The following is a 13,766-nucleotide window of genomic DNA, read 5'->3' as shown; positions in this document are numbered from 1 at the left end:
ACAAGATACATACTAAATGATATGCTCTAGGGCATACTACTAACAATCTCCCACTAGCACTAGAGCCATTCATTACAATACCTTAGACCCATCTTCTCAAGATGTCAGTCTAACTGAGCTTATGACAAAGGCTTAGTGAATGGATCAGCTAAATTTTTCAGCTGATGTTATTTTTCTGCATGACTATATCGCCTTGCCCAACTATATCTCTGATAATGTGATAGTGCCTTTCTATGTGTTTGGATTTTGGGTGAGACCTTAGTTCCTTAGCTCAGATGATCGCTCCATTATTGTCACAAAGGTAGTGGAACCGCGACTCAATGGAAGGAACTACTGTAAGTTCCTCACGAACTTCTTTATCCAAACAGCTTCTTTTGCAAAGATTCGATGCAAAGAATATACTCAAATTTCGATGAGTGGAATCTGCAATGTGCTCGCTTGGAACTCTTCCAACCGATCGCACCTCCATTACAAATGAACACATATCCAGAGGTAGACTTTCTATCATCGATATCTGATTGGAAATCAGAATCAGTATAACCATCCAATTGCAAGTCTCCACCTCCATAAATCAAGAATAAATCCTTAGTTCTTCTCAAGTACTTAAGGATATTCTTGACAGCTATCCAGAGTTCCAAACCTGGATTGGATTGATACCTGCTAGTCAAACTAACAGCATATGCGATATCCGGCCTAGTACACAACATTGCATACATTAAACTTCCAATAGCCAAAGCATATGGAATCCTGGCCATCTTATCTCTTTCTTCTTGTGTCTTTGGAGACATCTCTTTAGAAAGATTGATACCATGTCTCACTGGTAACAATCCTCTCTTGGAATCAAGCATGTTAAACCTCTTTAACACCTTTTCCAAGTATAGACTTTGGGATAAACCAATTATTCTTTTCGCTCTATCTCTATAGATGCGAATCCCAAGAATATAGGTTGCCTCCCCTAAGTCTTTCATGGAGAATGTATTTGACAACCATACCTTTATAGTCGTCAACATACCTGTATCATTACCCATCAACAGTATGTCATCCACATATAAGACAAGGAAAGTGATAGCACTGTCACTAACCTTCTTATATACACATGGCTCATCCTTATTTTTGATAAAACCAAAAGATTTAATGGCTTCATCAAAACGGATGTTCCAACTCCTCGAAGCTTGTTTCAACCCATAAATGGATCGCTTTAGCTTGCATACCTTGGAACCATCTTGGGATTCAAATCCCCTAGGTTGTTCCATGAAAATGTTTTCTTCAATGTATCCATTGAGAAAAGTCGCTTTGACATCCATCTGCCAAATCTCATAATCATAGTATGCAGCTATTGCTAATAAAATCCTAATTGATTTAAGCATGGCAACAGGCGAGAAAATCTCCTCATAGTCTATTCCTTGCCTTTGGCGAAACCCTTTCGCTACTAGCCTTGCCTTATAGGTCTCTACCTTTCCATCAGAACCAATTTTCTTCTTGAAAACCCATTTGTTCCCTATAGGTACAATACCTTCTGTGTGGGTCAACAAGATCCCAAACTTGATTCTAATACATGGAATCAATCTCTGATTTCATAGCATCAATCCATTTTGAAGAGTCTATATCCGATATAGCTTCTTCATAGGTAAGTGGATCATCTCCATGATCTACTTCTTCATGAGTAGACAACTCTTGTTCTTCTTCATGAAGAAAACCATATCTTCTTGGTGGGTGAGATACCTCGTTGTTCTACGAGGAACAGTGTAGATGTTTCATCAATGGGTATAGGTTGACTAGATGGATCTATATCCATCCGATCTGCTGGTTGGTCGAATTCTCCAATTCTAACTCTATTTGCCTTCCTTTGCCTCCTTCTTGAACAAACTTGTTCAAGAAATGTGGCATCTCTACTTATCACAACCTTTGTGAAGTAGGCAAATAAAAATAATATCCAAAACTATCTTTTGGATATCCAACAAATCGACCTCTTCTCGATCCGTCTCCAATTTATCGTTGTTCACTTTTTGATATAAGTCGACAACCCCAAATCTTAACATGCTTAAGACTTGGTTTTCTTCCATGCCATATCTCATAAGGTGTGGAAGAAACTGATTTTGATGGAATCCTATTCAGAATATATAAAGCTGATTCTAATGCAAATCCCCAAAAGGAGATTGGCATATCAGTATAGCTCATCATACTACGTACCATATCCAATAGGGTACGATTTCTCCTTTCAGATACACCATTCAATTGTATGCCTCGGAGGAGTCACCGAGAAACAATGCCATGCTCTCTCAAGTATTCATCAAATTCAAGACTCAAATATTCACCTCCACGATCCGATCGAAGAGCTTTAATATTTTTCCCGCTTGATTTTCTACTTGTTTAAATTCTTTGAACTTTTCAAAGGATTCATGTTTGTATTTCATCAAATACAAATACCCAAACCTTGATTTATCATCAGTAAAGGTAATAAAATAATGAAAACCCCCTCTAGCCATTTCTTTAAACGGACCACATACATCACTATGTATTAGTTTCAAAATATTTTCAGCTCTTAGCCCTTGTCCAACAAAGGGTGATCTAGTCATTTTGCCTTGAAGGCAAGATTCACAAGTTGGAGTAGGCTCAGAGCCCAATGAGGATAGAATTCCCATTTTCTCCAATTTTGCAATCCTATCTTCTGCAACATGACATAACCTTAAGTGCCAAATATATTTTGAACTTGAGTTGGTTTTCACCATGGCATTGTATTCTTTTAGATCACTTGCATTCAATTTGTGTTTGTCATTATTATCCAAATAATAAAGACCATTATTCATATAATCCGAACCAACATATTTATTTCCAAAATAAATATTGCAAACATCATCTGTGAACTGAAATTCATAGCCATTTCTAGTCAAACTAGATATAGAAATGATGTTCTTAAAAGCATCAGGTACATATAAAATATTATCCAAACACAAAACATGTCCAAACATGTAAAAAGATTTAGATCCTATGGCTAAAGCTTCAACAGTTGAGCCATTGCTAATCCGGACTCTAATATCTTGAGAACGCAAGTCGCCATCGCTTGCTAGTTCCCGCATATCATTAGAAATGTGAGAACTGGCACCAAGATCTAAAACCCAAGTCAGATGAACTATAAGTATCATCGAATCTAAATAACAAGATATGGACATACCTTCCGAAGGTGTATCCTTCTTGTCCTTCGTAAAAGCAAGATACTCGGGCGGTTCCTTTTCCAAAGGCCCATCCTTTTGGCAGTGGAAACACTTTCCTTTGCCTCCATCGCCTTTAGTCTTCCTTTCTGCTTAGCTATTTTCTTGAAGGACCAGAACTGAGGTTTCTTTTTCTTATTGCCCTTCTTCTTGTTGGACTTTCCAGCAGAAGAAGATGCAACCAAAGCTACCTCTTTTCCTTTATTGCCTGGCATATTCTTTTTGGGCAATAACCAGCATGTTGAGTAAACCAAATTAAGGTGCATTCTGTTTAGTCATATGGAAATTTGTCACAAAATTCCCAAAAGACTCGTGAAGGGATCAAGGATCAAATCCGTTTGTAGTTGGAAATCCATGTTGAAGTCAAGATGTTCCAACTGCTCAATCAGCCGAATCATCTTGTGGACATGATCCCCAACATTCTGTCCCTCAGACATCCTCATACGGAATAGCTGTCTAGATATCTCATACCTAGCATTCCTGCTTTGCTCACCATACAACTCTTATAGGTGAAGGAGGATCTCACTCGCACTCTGCATGTTCTCATGTTGCTTCAGAACTCATTACTCATGGAAGCAAGCATGTAACACTTAGCTCTCATATCATGCTCCTTCCACTTGTCCAAAGTTTCATGTTCCTCTTGTGTGGCCTCTGGAGGTAAGGGATTAGGAACATTTGAATCTAGAACATATCCTATATGTTCAAGGTTCAAGACAAGTTTCAAATTTCTTAGCCAATCGATGATTAGGTCCTGTCAACCTATTGTGATCAAGTATGCTTGCAAGGATATTGGATGGTGGTGGTTGTTTTGTGCTCATTTTTATCAGAAAATTAACTGCAGAAAATAACTAGATTAATTAGTAAATGTATCATGTAATTAACCAAAATGATTATGGTCTTTTAATCAAATTGGTCCTCCCACTAACTTAGCGAATCCTACACTTCCAAAGTAGAAAACGGAAATCCTAGTTGGATGGATTTCTAGTGGGTGATTGAATTCTTATAATTCTATTGATCATCCTCAGGTACATCCATTATTGGAATTACAATAAACTATAAGTGAGCAACTCCTTGCCCATCACATCTCATGTGAGGTTCAATCATTTACCTAGCCCCTAATGCTCAAAATCTCAGGTACATCCATTATTGACTTATCTTGCATTAGTTAAGTTGATCCCATTGAGCAAGAATTATGCAAATAATTTTAATGTCCTCAGGTACATCCAATATTGGCCACCAAACTATTTACATATTTACAACATCTCATGCTTAACAATTATTCTTAAGAAAATCTCTTAAATTAATTGCATCTCATGCAACTATTTAAAATTTCTTAAAATAATTGCCCCAATGGAGGGCTTATGTTATAATTACTTTAATTATAGCATTTCCAACTTAATCATTTGTTTGGAAGATTTTATAGCCATCCTAATTACTATTAAGGTCTCACTTTGCACATTATCCATTTAGCATGCATATATCATATAATTGCATACATTCCCATACATCTCATGCATTCATGGATAAGCAGTAAATATGGTATGATCTTGGACTTTCTAAGGGATTCAATTCTGAGCCACCAAGAATTGAATCAGGGCATTCCTAGGTGCATTTCATTCATTCATTTTACAAGAGTTGCTGAAGGAGTACATAATCAACACTTGATATTGAATTCCTCCCACTGGTCCCACCAATGCTCTTGACCTCCTTGAACTTCTTGCAATCCAATATTACATAGTAATCCTTGGCATACCAAGGCGAATTTACAAGAACTTAAATAAATGAAATTACAATCCAAAAATATTATAAACTTAATAATACATGCCCAAAATAAATTAAAATAAATTAATTAATTTACAATCCCAAAGAAACATAAAAGAAATAAATCCAATCACATTGGTAGTCCATGATCATCCATCATGCATATCACTATTTAACAATTAAATAAAACATACATACTTAAATTAAATTGAATATCTCATATTCAACTTAAAAATCCAGATTTGAATATGATTCAAATAAATTTAAAAATTCAGATTTGAATCTCATTCAAACAAATTTAAAAATTCAGATTTGAATCACATTCAAACAACTTCAAAAATTCAGATTTGAATCACATTCAAACATTTTTTAAAAAAATCAGATTTGAATCACATTCATATATTTTTTAAAAAATCAGATCTGAATTTTATTGAATCAAATTTAAAAAATCAGATTTAAATATGATTCAAACAACTTTAAAAATTCAGATTTGAATCACATTCAAACAACTTTTAAAATTCAGATTTGAATCACATTCAAACAATTTTTAAAATTCTGATTTGAATCATAATTTAATAGTGTGATTAAAACAACTAATTAAACACTTTAATTAGTCAAAGAATAGGCCTTAGATCATACAACAATTGCAGAATTAAAAGCCAAACCTTGAACCACCCAAGGAACCATTGTTGCCGCCACCAATGGTGGCTTCACCATGTGTGCCGCCACACCTCATGATCCAACCAGCAATGAAGCTCTTGATCTCATGATCAAACACACAATTAAATTATATAATCAACAATCTAAATGGCAAATATAGTGGCTCTGATACCAATTGAAGGAACGGAAGCGTGAAAAACACAAGATTATACCATTGAATTCAAAAATTTTCACCTAGGGTCACATGCACCATGCAAGATTTATTTTTATCTATTTGATTTCAATGATAAACAACATATTAAAACTCTTTTAATATGTTTTTGGATCTGTATTTGCCATTTAAGATTTTAAAATTAATCAGATTAATTTTAGAACCCTAGATTAAATCAAGAACGATTACACTAACCTCTTGATGTGCCGCGTGTCTGCGCTTTGAGATTCGTCTTGAGGACACGGATGTTGTCCCTCTAGCTTGTCCACACCAAGAAAACCTATGGAAGCCCTTGAACAGTTTCTAAAGCCTTTTCTATTAATTAGAAATTCAAGTTCTGCCTTTTAAGAGATTAGAGATGTAAACAGGACACTAGAAACAATTTCTAGTGTTCTTAATTCAAGAGATTGATGGCTAATCTCTTTGAATTGATGAGAGATGAAGAGAAATAGCTTGAGAGGCTCAAAGTGGCGTGACAATTGAGAGGAGAGGCTGCTGGTTTTATTTTCTTTTCATAACCACACTTAAATAGCCAGGTTAACACATTAAACCCTAGCCACATGTCACCTTTTGATTAGCTCTAGGTTTAAGTGACCCAATCACATTGTGCCAAGTGTCAAACCTATATTTAATCTTGATTTTAATCATCTTATATGATTAAAAAACATTTGGCAAGCTTATGTGTTATGCCATGTGCCACCATCTCATGGTGCCACGTGTCACACTGTGAAATGACCAAAATGCCCCTGTGTCTTAATTTTGAGTTCTTAACCCAAAATAATTATTTTCTTCTTCTAATTAATTTATATCAAATATAAATTAATTAATTAATCTCTATTAATTAATTTCTCATCAATTAAATTCATATTTAAACACTTTAAATATAAATTTAATTTATACTACACATCCAATAATCTAGATTTGGTTTCAAGTCATGCTAGGGACTTTGCAATTTAATTGCAAACCAAATCTATTTAATTAATCAATTAAACTCTTTAATTAATTAATTAAATCATATTTAAATAGGTGATAACTTGTGTATGTGTGTGACTTACTAGGCTCATCACTAATTGGCAATGAGACATGATATCAACTCTTAATATCATCAGAACTCTTTCTTACCATAAATGATTTCTCTAAATCATTTTATGAACCTCATAGACCATGGTTAACACCTAGCATAGCATGCCAAGGCCACCCAATTAGTAATAAGATTTACCTTAAATGAACCTATAATCATATGTTACCATGCACTAGAATTTCTCTGTTACAAAATCCCAATTCAAGCTGGAGTCATGGTTTATGTCAAACTCCATTTGCTATGAATATTATGTTCTCTTTTAATTCCAGTTCTTGATTAAAAGATTTTTCTCATCAGAAACTCTTTTCTGAATAAATCTATCTGTCTTGGCCAGGAACTTGAAACATCAAGAACAATTAAATGAACATAGGATTTTATCTCTATTTACTTAGAGGAACAGATTCCTTCTTGATCAACACCTACCTCCATATATAACTAGCAGGAGCCAACACATGCCCATATACCCATACATAGTACAAGTATGAAAGCAGTATCAAACTCAAACTACCTATATACAAGATAACTGTGCTATCTCAGGTCTAAAGATTATATGCACTGATATGATTTATGACAAAACATTGACAAGAGTAAACTCCATGTGCTTGTCATAAGTGTCACTGGTTCGGCCTACTTATCATTTATAAGTGCCTATCATGTTTGTTATATGGCATGAGACTCACCATTCCATCTTATTTATATCTCATATAAATAACTTGGGAACAAACATGAATACAATCTTTCTGGATAAGTCATGTCCTTATTATGAAGTATCCTCGATTGTGAACCTATTTATGATACTTTGTGCTAGAAATATTGTCACTCATATTCTTAACAACTTAAGAATAATATTTCTAACAAAATATCAATGGACATTTTCTATTACACATAAATATATTATGTAAACGAAAAAGTAGAAATGCCTTTTATTATTAAAAATATGTACAAGATACATACTAAATGATATGCTCTAGGGCATACTACTAATACCTACGCGATGGAAAACCAACGAGCCAAGCGAATTGCTTAGTGGTGCATAATTTAAAATAAAAATAACTAAATAATCAAGAATAATTACTCTATATATAATTGCATAAATTTTGGTCATTTACATATTTATTAAACTTTGAAAATAATTAAATTTATCAGGATCTTTTTTATTCATTTCTTTCATATTTTATGTTATTAAATTCATATCAGTGCCCAAGTAGCCTATAACAGACTATAAAGGCTGGATACATGATAGTATATTAGTTAGACAGCCATATGTCTACCATATATATATCTGTCATATCTGGCACAAGGCCAGCGGGCAAGCACTAAAGCCAGAAATTATATCAAGCACCATGGCCGACGGGCAGGCATAAAGCCTATAGAATAACCATATTAGACAGATATTGTCTATTAATGATTATTTCTATGGGCAGTACTGCTATCTATAGTCCCTAATTTGTATACCAATTGATCCAAGCTACATACATAAGTCTAGGTATACATTGGATAAATAAATGTTATTAATTATTCATAGTTTTATCATTTTATGTTAATTCGTAGTGGGAAAATAAGTCCCACATACACATTCATGCCACTTTTTATGTTTAATAATTCATTAAGGTTAATTCCCTATCATATATCAAGTTATTTCTTGAACCTTTCTTTAGGTCTAGAAATAGTGTCTTAACTTCACCTAGCTAATTGGTCAAAATGTAACCACTGTTTGGCTACACTTCCTTCATGGAAGTTGTTCCTCTATGTTTTGCCTTTATTTTCCTTTTTGAATCATGTCATTTGGAGTTTTAGAACTCAAGTTATGGCCAAATAACCAAAACTAGTTCATTGCCTCGTTCTGGTTCCAGAACCAGACAGATTCTAGAGTCCAACTTTGTCTAATTATTTGGGCATATTACAGCCACTTTTAGGCCTAATGTTTGTCATAAGAGTTGTTACCCTATGTCTTAGGATCACTCAGATTTAAGATTTACAATTTTTCAAGTTTTATGGGATGAGTTATAGTCAATTAACTGGCCTGGACTCATATATCCTGTGCCTTCAGGATTCTAGATTCAGGTTAGTGGATTTGTCTCCTATTTTAGGGTCCTTAAGCTCAAAATTTGAGGAAAGTCTCTAAATAAAAGTTGGAGCCCTATTTCTTAGGTTTCTAGAACAATTTGGCTCATCCCAATTGGAGTTTTCTACTAAAAGTTATGATATAGTCAAGTGATTACTTAGTTCAATTTCAGGTTTTGGCATGTTGAATTGACCTAGCCAATTGACCAAGTTTCATCTGGTTCTGGGTTTTGGTCAAAATATCAAAATTGTAGTTTTAGGTCTTATAGAGATTTTGGCTTTGGTGTCACTATATTTGCAGTTTTGTGGACCAAGTTCTGGTATTTTTACCAAAACTGATCGGATAGGTTTAAGTCCAGAATTTCTGGGCAGATTTGGTTTTGGCAGTTTTGACAAGCTAAATTTGGTTAGCAATTTGATTTAGTTATGGTCAGAATTTGGGTTTCTATTCTTCATGAAAGTTGTTCTACTATGTCTGAGCTTTCCACGGGTCTAAGAATTAGGTCATTCTGACTTTTCTAGAGTAAGTTATGGCCATTTTAACATTTACTGTTCATTTGGTCATTTTCCTAGGTCCCAAAACCTACATGAAAATTCAGCAGTCCCTAATTCAATTTCTCCCAACTCCCAAACTTCAATTGACATTCATAGCACTTCTAATAGTCAAAAAATCATCTCAAAATCATCAATTTCAAGTCATATACAAGATTCCCAAAGTTAGATCAAAACCCTAACTTCAATGTTCACAACTCATGCAATTTCATACAATTTGGTTTCTATCATATACAAACTCATCAATAACACTAACAAACCAATTAACTTCATAAAAAATCATCAAATCCCAACTCAATTCATGGCTGCCAAAATTTAGGGTTCCCACTTGTTAATGATTTTCTTTTGATTTCATGCAATTTTCACCTAATTTAGCATGCTTACCATACTTAGAAAAGAAGGGAAGTATATTTAGTGCACGAACCTTATGTTAACCCAACTTGGACTTGCCCAAAACTTCAATTTCCTAGCTTTTCTTGGTAGCCAATCACTTCTCCTATGTAACACCCTCACTGTAGCAATTCCGTACATTCTACTGTTCCGGTGACCGGTGTTGATCTGGACAGCTAGAACGTCTGGAAAAATATTTAGACTAGATTGAGGAGTCATAAATAACTCAAATAAGTATAAGAAAAATTAAGAAAAAATTTTAAAAATAAAATACAACCAAATTAAATGAGCTGGTGCCCTAGCGATGGGTAACCCAATGGGAAGTTGCGGTCCTCTCAACTAGGAGCCCTAAACCCGGGAGAAAATTCATAAAATAATTTTTGGGACTCCAGAGAAGAGTCATTGAGGATTCTATGGCATTAGAATGCCAAGAAAAGGCTTAGAAAAATTTTTCAATCGGTACACACAATTTTAGCTCGTTAAGCCAAACGGAGGGCATTTTGGTTATTTCGTCTTCAGAGATGATTTTTAACCAACTTGTCCATCTATGTAAGTGAATTATATGACATAAAATATGAACAAATATTGATGAAAAATTATTTAAAAATGAAAGAAAAGAAAATAAAAATAAATGGGATTTATTTCCTAATGCTTATGTAAGCATGAGGTAATTAAAGTTTATGGCCAATCAAAATAAAGAAGCACAATTAAAATACATTAAAAATAGAGAAAAGGAGGCATAATTCTAGAAAAAACAGTAGCCATTCTCTTCTTCTTCAAAACGTCCCACACTTTCTCCCTCACTCCTCCATTAACAAACTTTCCAAAGCTTCCTTTCCTTAGTCCTCTCTCAACAAAACCCTAAATTGACAACATAAAACCTTGATATTTCAGCTTGGTGAAGCTTTTGGGAGCAAAAAGAAGTGACAAAGAAGAGCTTTTGTAAGCTTGGAAATTTACTTCATTAGAGGTTAGTGACTAAACTTGCCTTTTCTCTTTCAATTTATGTTGAAGGAGTAGAATTGAGTGTAAATTTACAAAGAAACTTAATAAATATCATGTGTATGCCCATCCCAAATTTTTGGTAGCCTTGGATGTGGTAAGGTTTTGAGGATTTCATGGAACTAAAATGGTAGTATGGCTGCCCTTAGTATTAGTCTCTTGAGTGGAATAATGAAATGCAAGTTAAATGCATGAATTGAGAAGGTTGAGTTAGGGTTTGGGTATGAAAGTGAGACTTTGATCATGCAATGGTAAAAGTAAGTTTCAATGGTCAATTAGTGACCATTTGGTTATGTGTGAATGAGAAATGAAGTGATTTGTTTTGTGGGAATTGAAGTTAGTGTTGTTGCCCTTGGTGACCTACAGGACTGGGCATGAGTCCAGCAGGTTTGGGCAGCAATAACTGGAGTTGTAGAGGTTCAATTGGTGCAAGGCCAATTGGACATGAAACTAGACACAAAATGGCACAACTTTGGTGAAGAAACTATGCCCAGAAAACCAAACCAAGTTGACCTAAAGATTGCCCTAATCCGAGTGACCTGCATTCTGCCTGGGCAAAATGACCAAACAAATAGTGTTTATTTATTTGGTCATAACTCAGTGTAGAAAGGTCCAATTGACCTGAAATTTTACTAGAAAATAGCTGAGACATAGACCTACAACTTTCATGAAGAAACCTAACCCAAATTTTGACCATAACATGTTCAAAAGGTGACCTGAAGTCACTGCACAAAACACTGTAGATTTGGTCAATCCAGAAAATCTGGGAAGTTGGCAATCCGGCCAGTCATGGTATTTAGGCCATAACTTGAGCCATAAAACTCCAAATGGAGTGATTCAAAAAAAGAAATGTAACTAAACACAATAAGGAACAACTTTCATGTTGACAACTTTGCCAAATTCCCACTGCAAAAATGACTAATGGAACAGTAAATACAAGGCTTGAAATCTGAAAATTTTGAACAACTAACACTAAGCTTAGAAATGGTATTGGCAACCAATACCAACAATTTTAGAATGCAAAATGTGGTATGTTGGGAGCATTAAAACCAATGTACCTATTGTCTGTGCAAAAGTCAACATTTTTGTTGACTAATGAAATAAATAGTAACACCTAAACTTAAATTTCAAGAATTGTATAATTTAAGAGTGTAACATGCCTTAGTACACCTAACAAGATTGGTTTGGATAGGTTGGCATGCCAATAGGGTTCTGTTAGTAGTACTGCATATGGCTTCATGCCATTTTGTGTTTATGGCCTCACGTGCCATTCTGTGTTATAATAGCCTTAGGCTATGTTGATTGAGTTGTTGTACTTAGGTTTTATCCCTGATAATTATTACAGCTTATTAGTTGTTCTGTTGCACACCGGGAGACATAATGTAACCGATGGTGTGATGGTCCGAGGTACTTGGTACCCAGTGCCAGTTTACCCATTTATCTAGTCCAGTCAACTAGTATGGGTTACTCGGGCAATGAAAATAAATCTTATCAAATTTTAATCGAATAATACTGCAATAAATGCCAAAAATTAAGTCTACCTAAAATGCAAACATACATTCTGCATATTTATGTTATTTTAGTTATTTTATTATATATTGTCACCACTAAGCAGAATTGCTTAGCGCGTCACTTTTGCCACGCGCAGGTACTGGAGACATAGCTGGGGAGTCCAGCAGACCTCAGACCGGGTGAACTTTCATATCTGCACACAGAGTCCAGAGTCACCTCACATTTGCAGTGCATTGGTAGGACATTAGGTTACTTTTGGTATTTTGTATTTTGTAAACTTTTGTAATGTATATTATAAACTCATGTAATTATGCTTTGATGTAATTATCTATGAACTATGTTCAGTAATAAATTTGAGCATTTCTTATTGAATTGAGTATGATATGAAACGAATTGAATTTTGAGATATTGAAGTCATTTGAGAAATTGTTGAAAATATGTTGGTGGTTGACTGAGATTGAAATTATGATTATATTGGAAGTGTTTTTAACAGATTCAGAAGAACTGTTTTTTCAATTTACAGCCGGCACTCTGCCGGATTTTCTATAAAATTTATGGAAAATTCAGATTAATCAAAAATTGTAAATAAATGAATTAAAAAGGGTAAATTGTAATGAAAATATGAATTGGTGCTCTGGCACACTGTGTGGCATATCTTGCTCGGCTACACTGTAGACAGGTAAAGGGTGTCATATCCTAGGTGTGGGAATAATTTTTTGTAAAGGCACTTAGGGATTTTAGGGTGAGAATGGAGAGGAATTCAAGCTTAAAAGCTTGAAAATGGTGGAAGGAGTCTTCCAATGGTGGTTCGGCCAAGGTGGGTTAGGGAGGAAGAAGAAGACTTTGATAAATGTTAATTTGTCCTTAGTGTTTACATTTATCCTATGGTAATTCACATAAATTTTTATGAGGTAATTTTAGCATCATGCTTAGGTTAGCATGAGATCATGCTTACATCATAAATTTATTCCTTTTTCTTTTCTTTTCTTTTCCCATTTCCATTGCATTTTTCATAATTTTAGTTCATTTTATGTGTTTTAACCTTTCTCATTTTAATTGACATTTAGGTCAAAATTTAACAATGAGAGTGAAATGATCAAAATGCCCTTCATTGTGCTTATCGGGTTATATTTATCTATACCGATTGACTTAATTTTCTTAAATTTTCTTTGACATTTTTAATATCATTTAATCCTTATAAAACCTTCAATTTAATCTAAAATATTTATTTCATAGGGTTCCTCGTGAGTCTGGTGTCAGCAACTGTCTTCACAGTCGCTTCCCGGTACGGTCACCCATCACCGGAGCCTCAACTCCTTTAACC

This window comes from Hevea brasiliensis, chromosome 11 (assembly GCF_030052815.1).
Source record: "Hevea brasiliensis isolate MT/VB/25A 57/8 chromosome 11, ASM3005281v1, whole genome shotgun sequence".
Taxonomy (NCBI): Eukaryota; Viridiplantae; Streptophyta; class Magnoliopsida; order Malpighiales; family Euphorbiaceae; genus Hevea; species Hevea brasiliensis.
The sequence above is the reverse complement of the archived record's forward strand: the minus strand, read 5'-3'. Positions refer to the sequence as shown.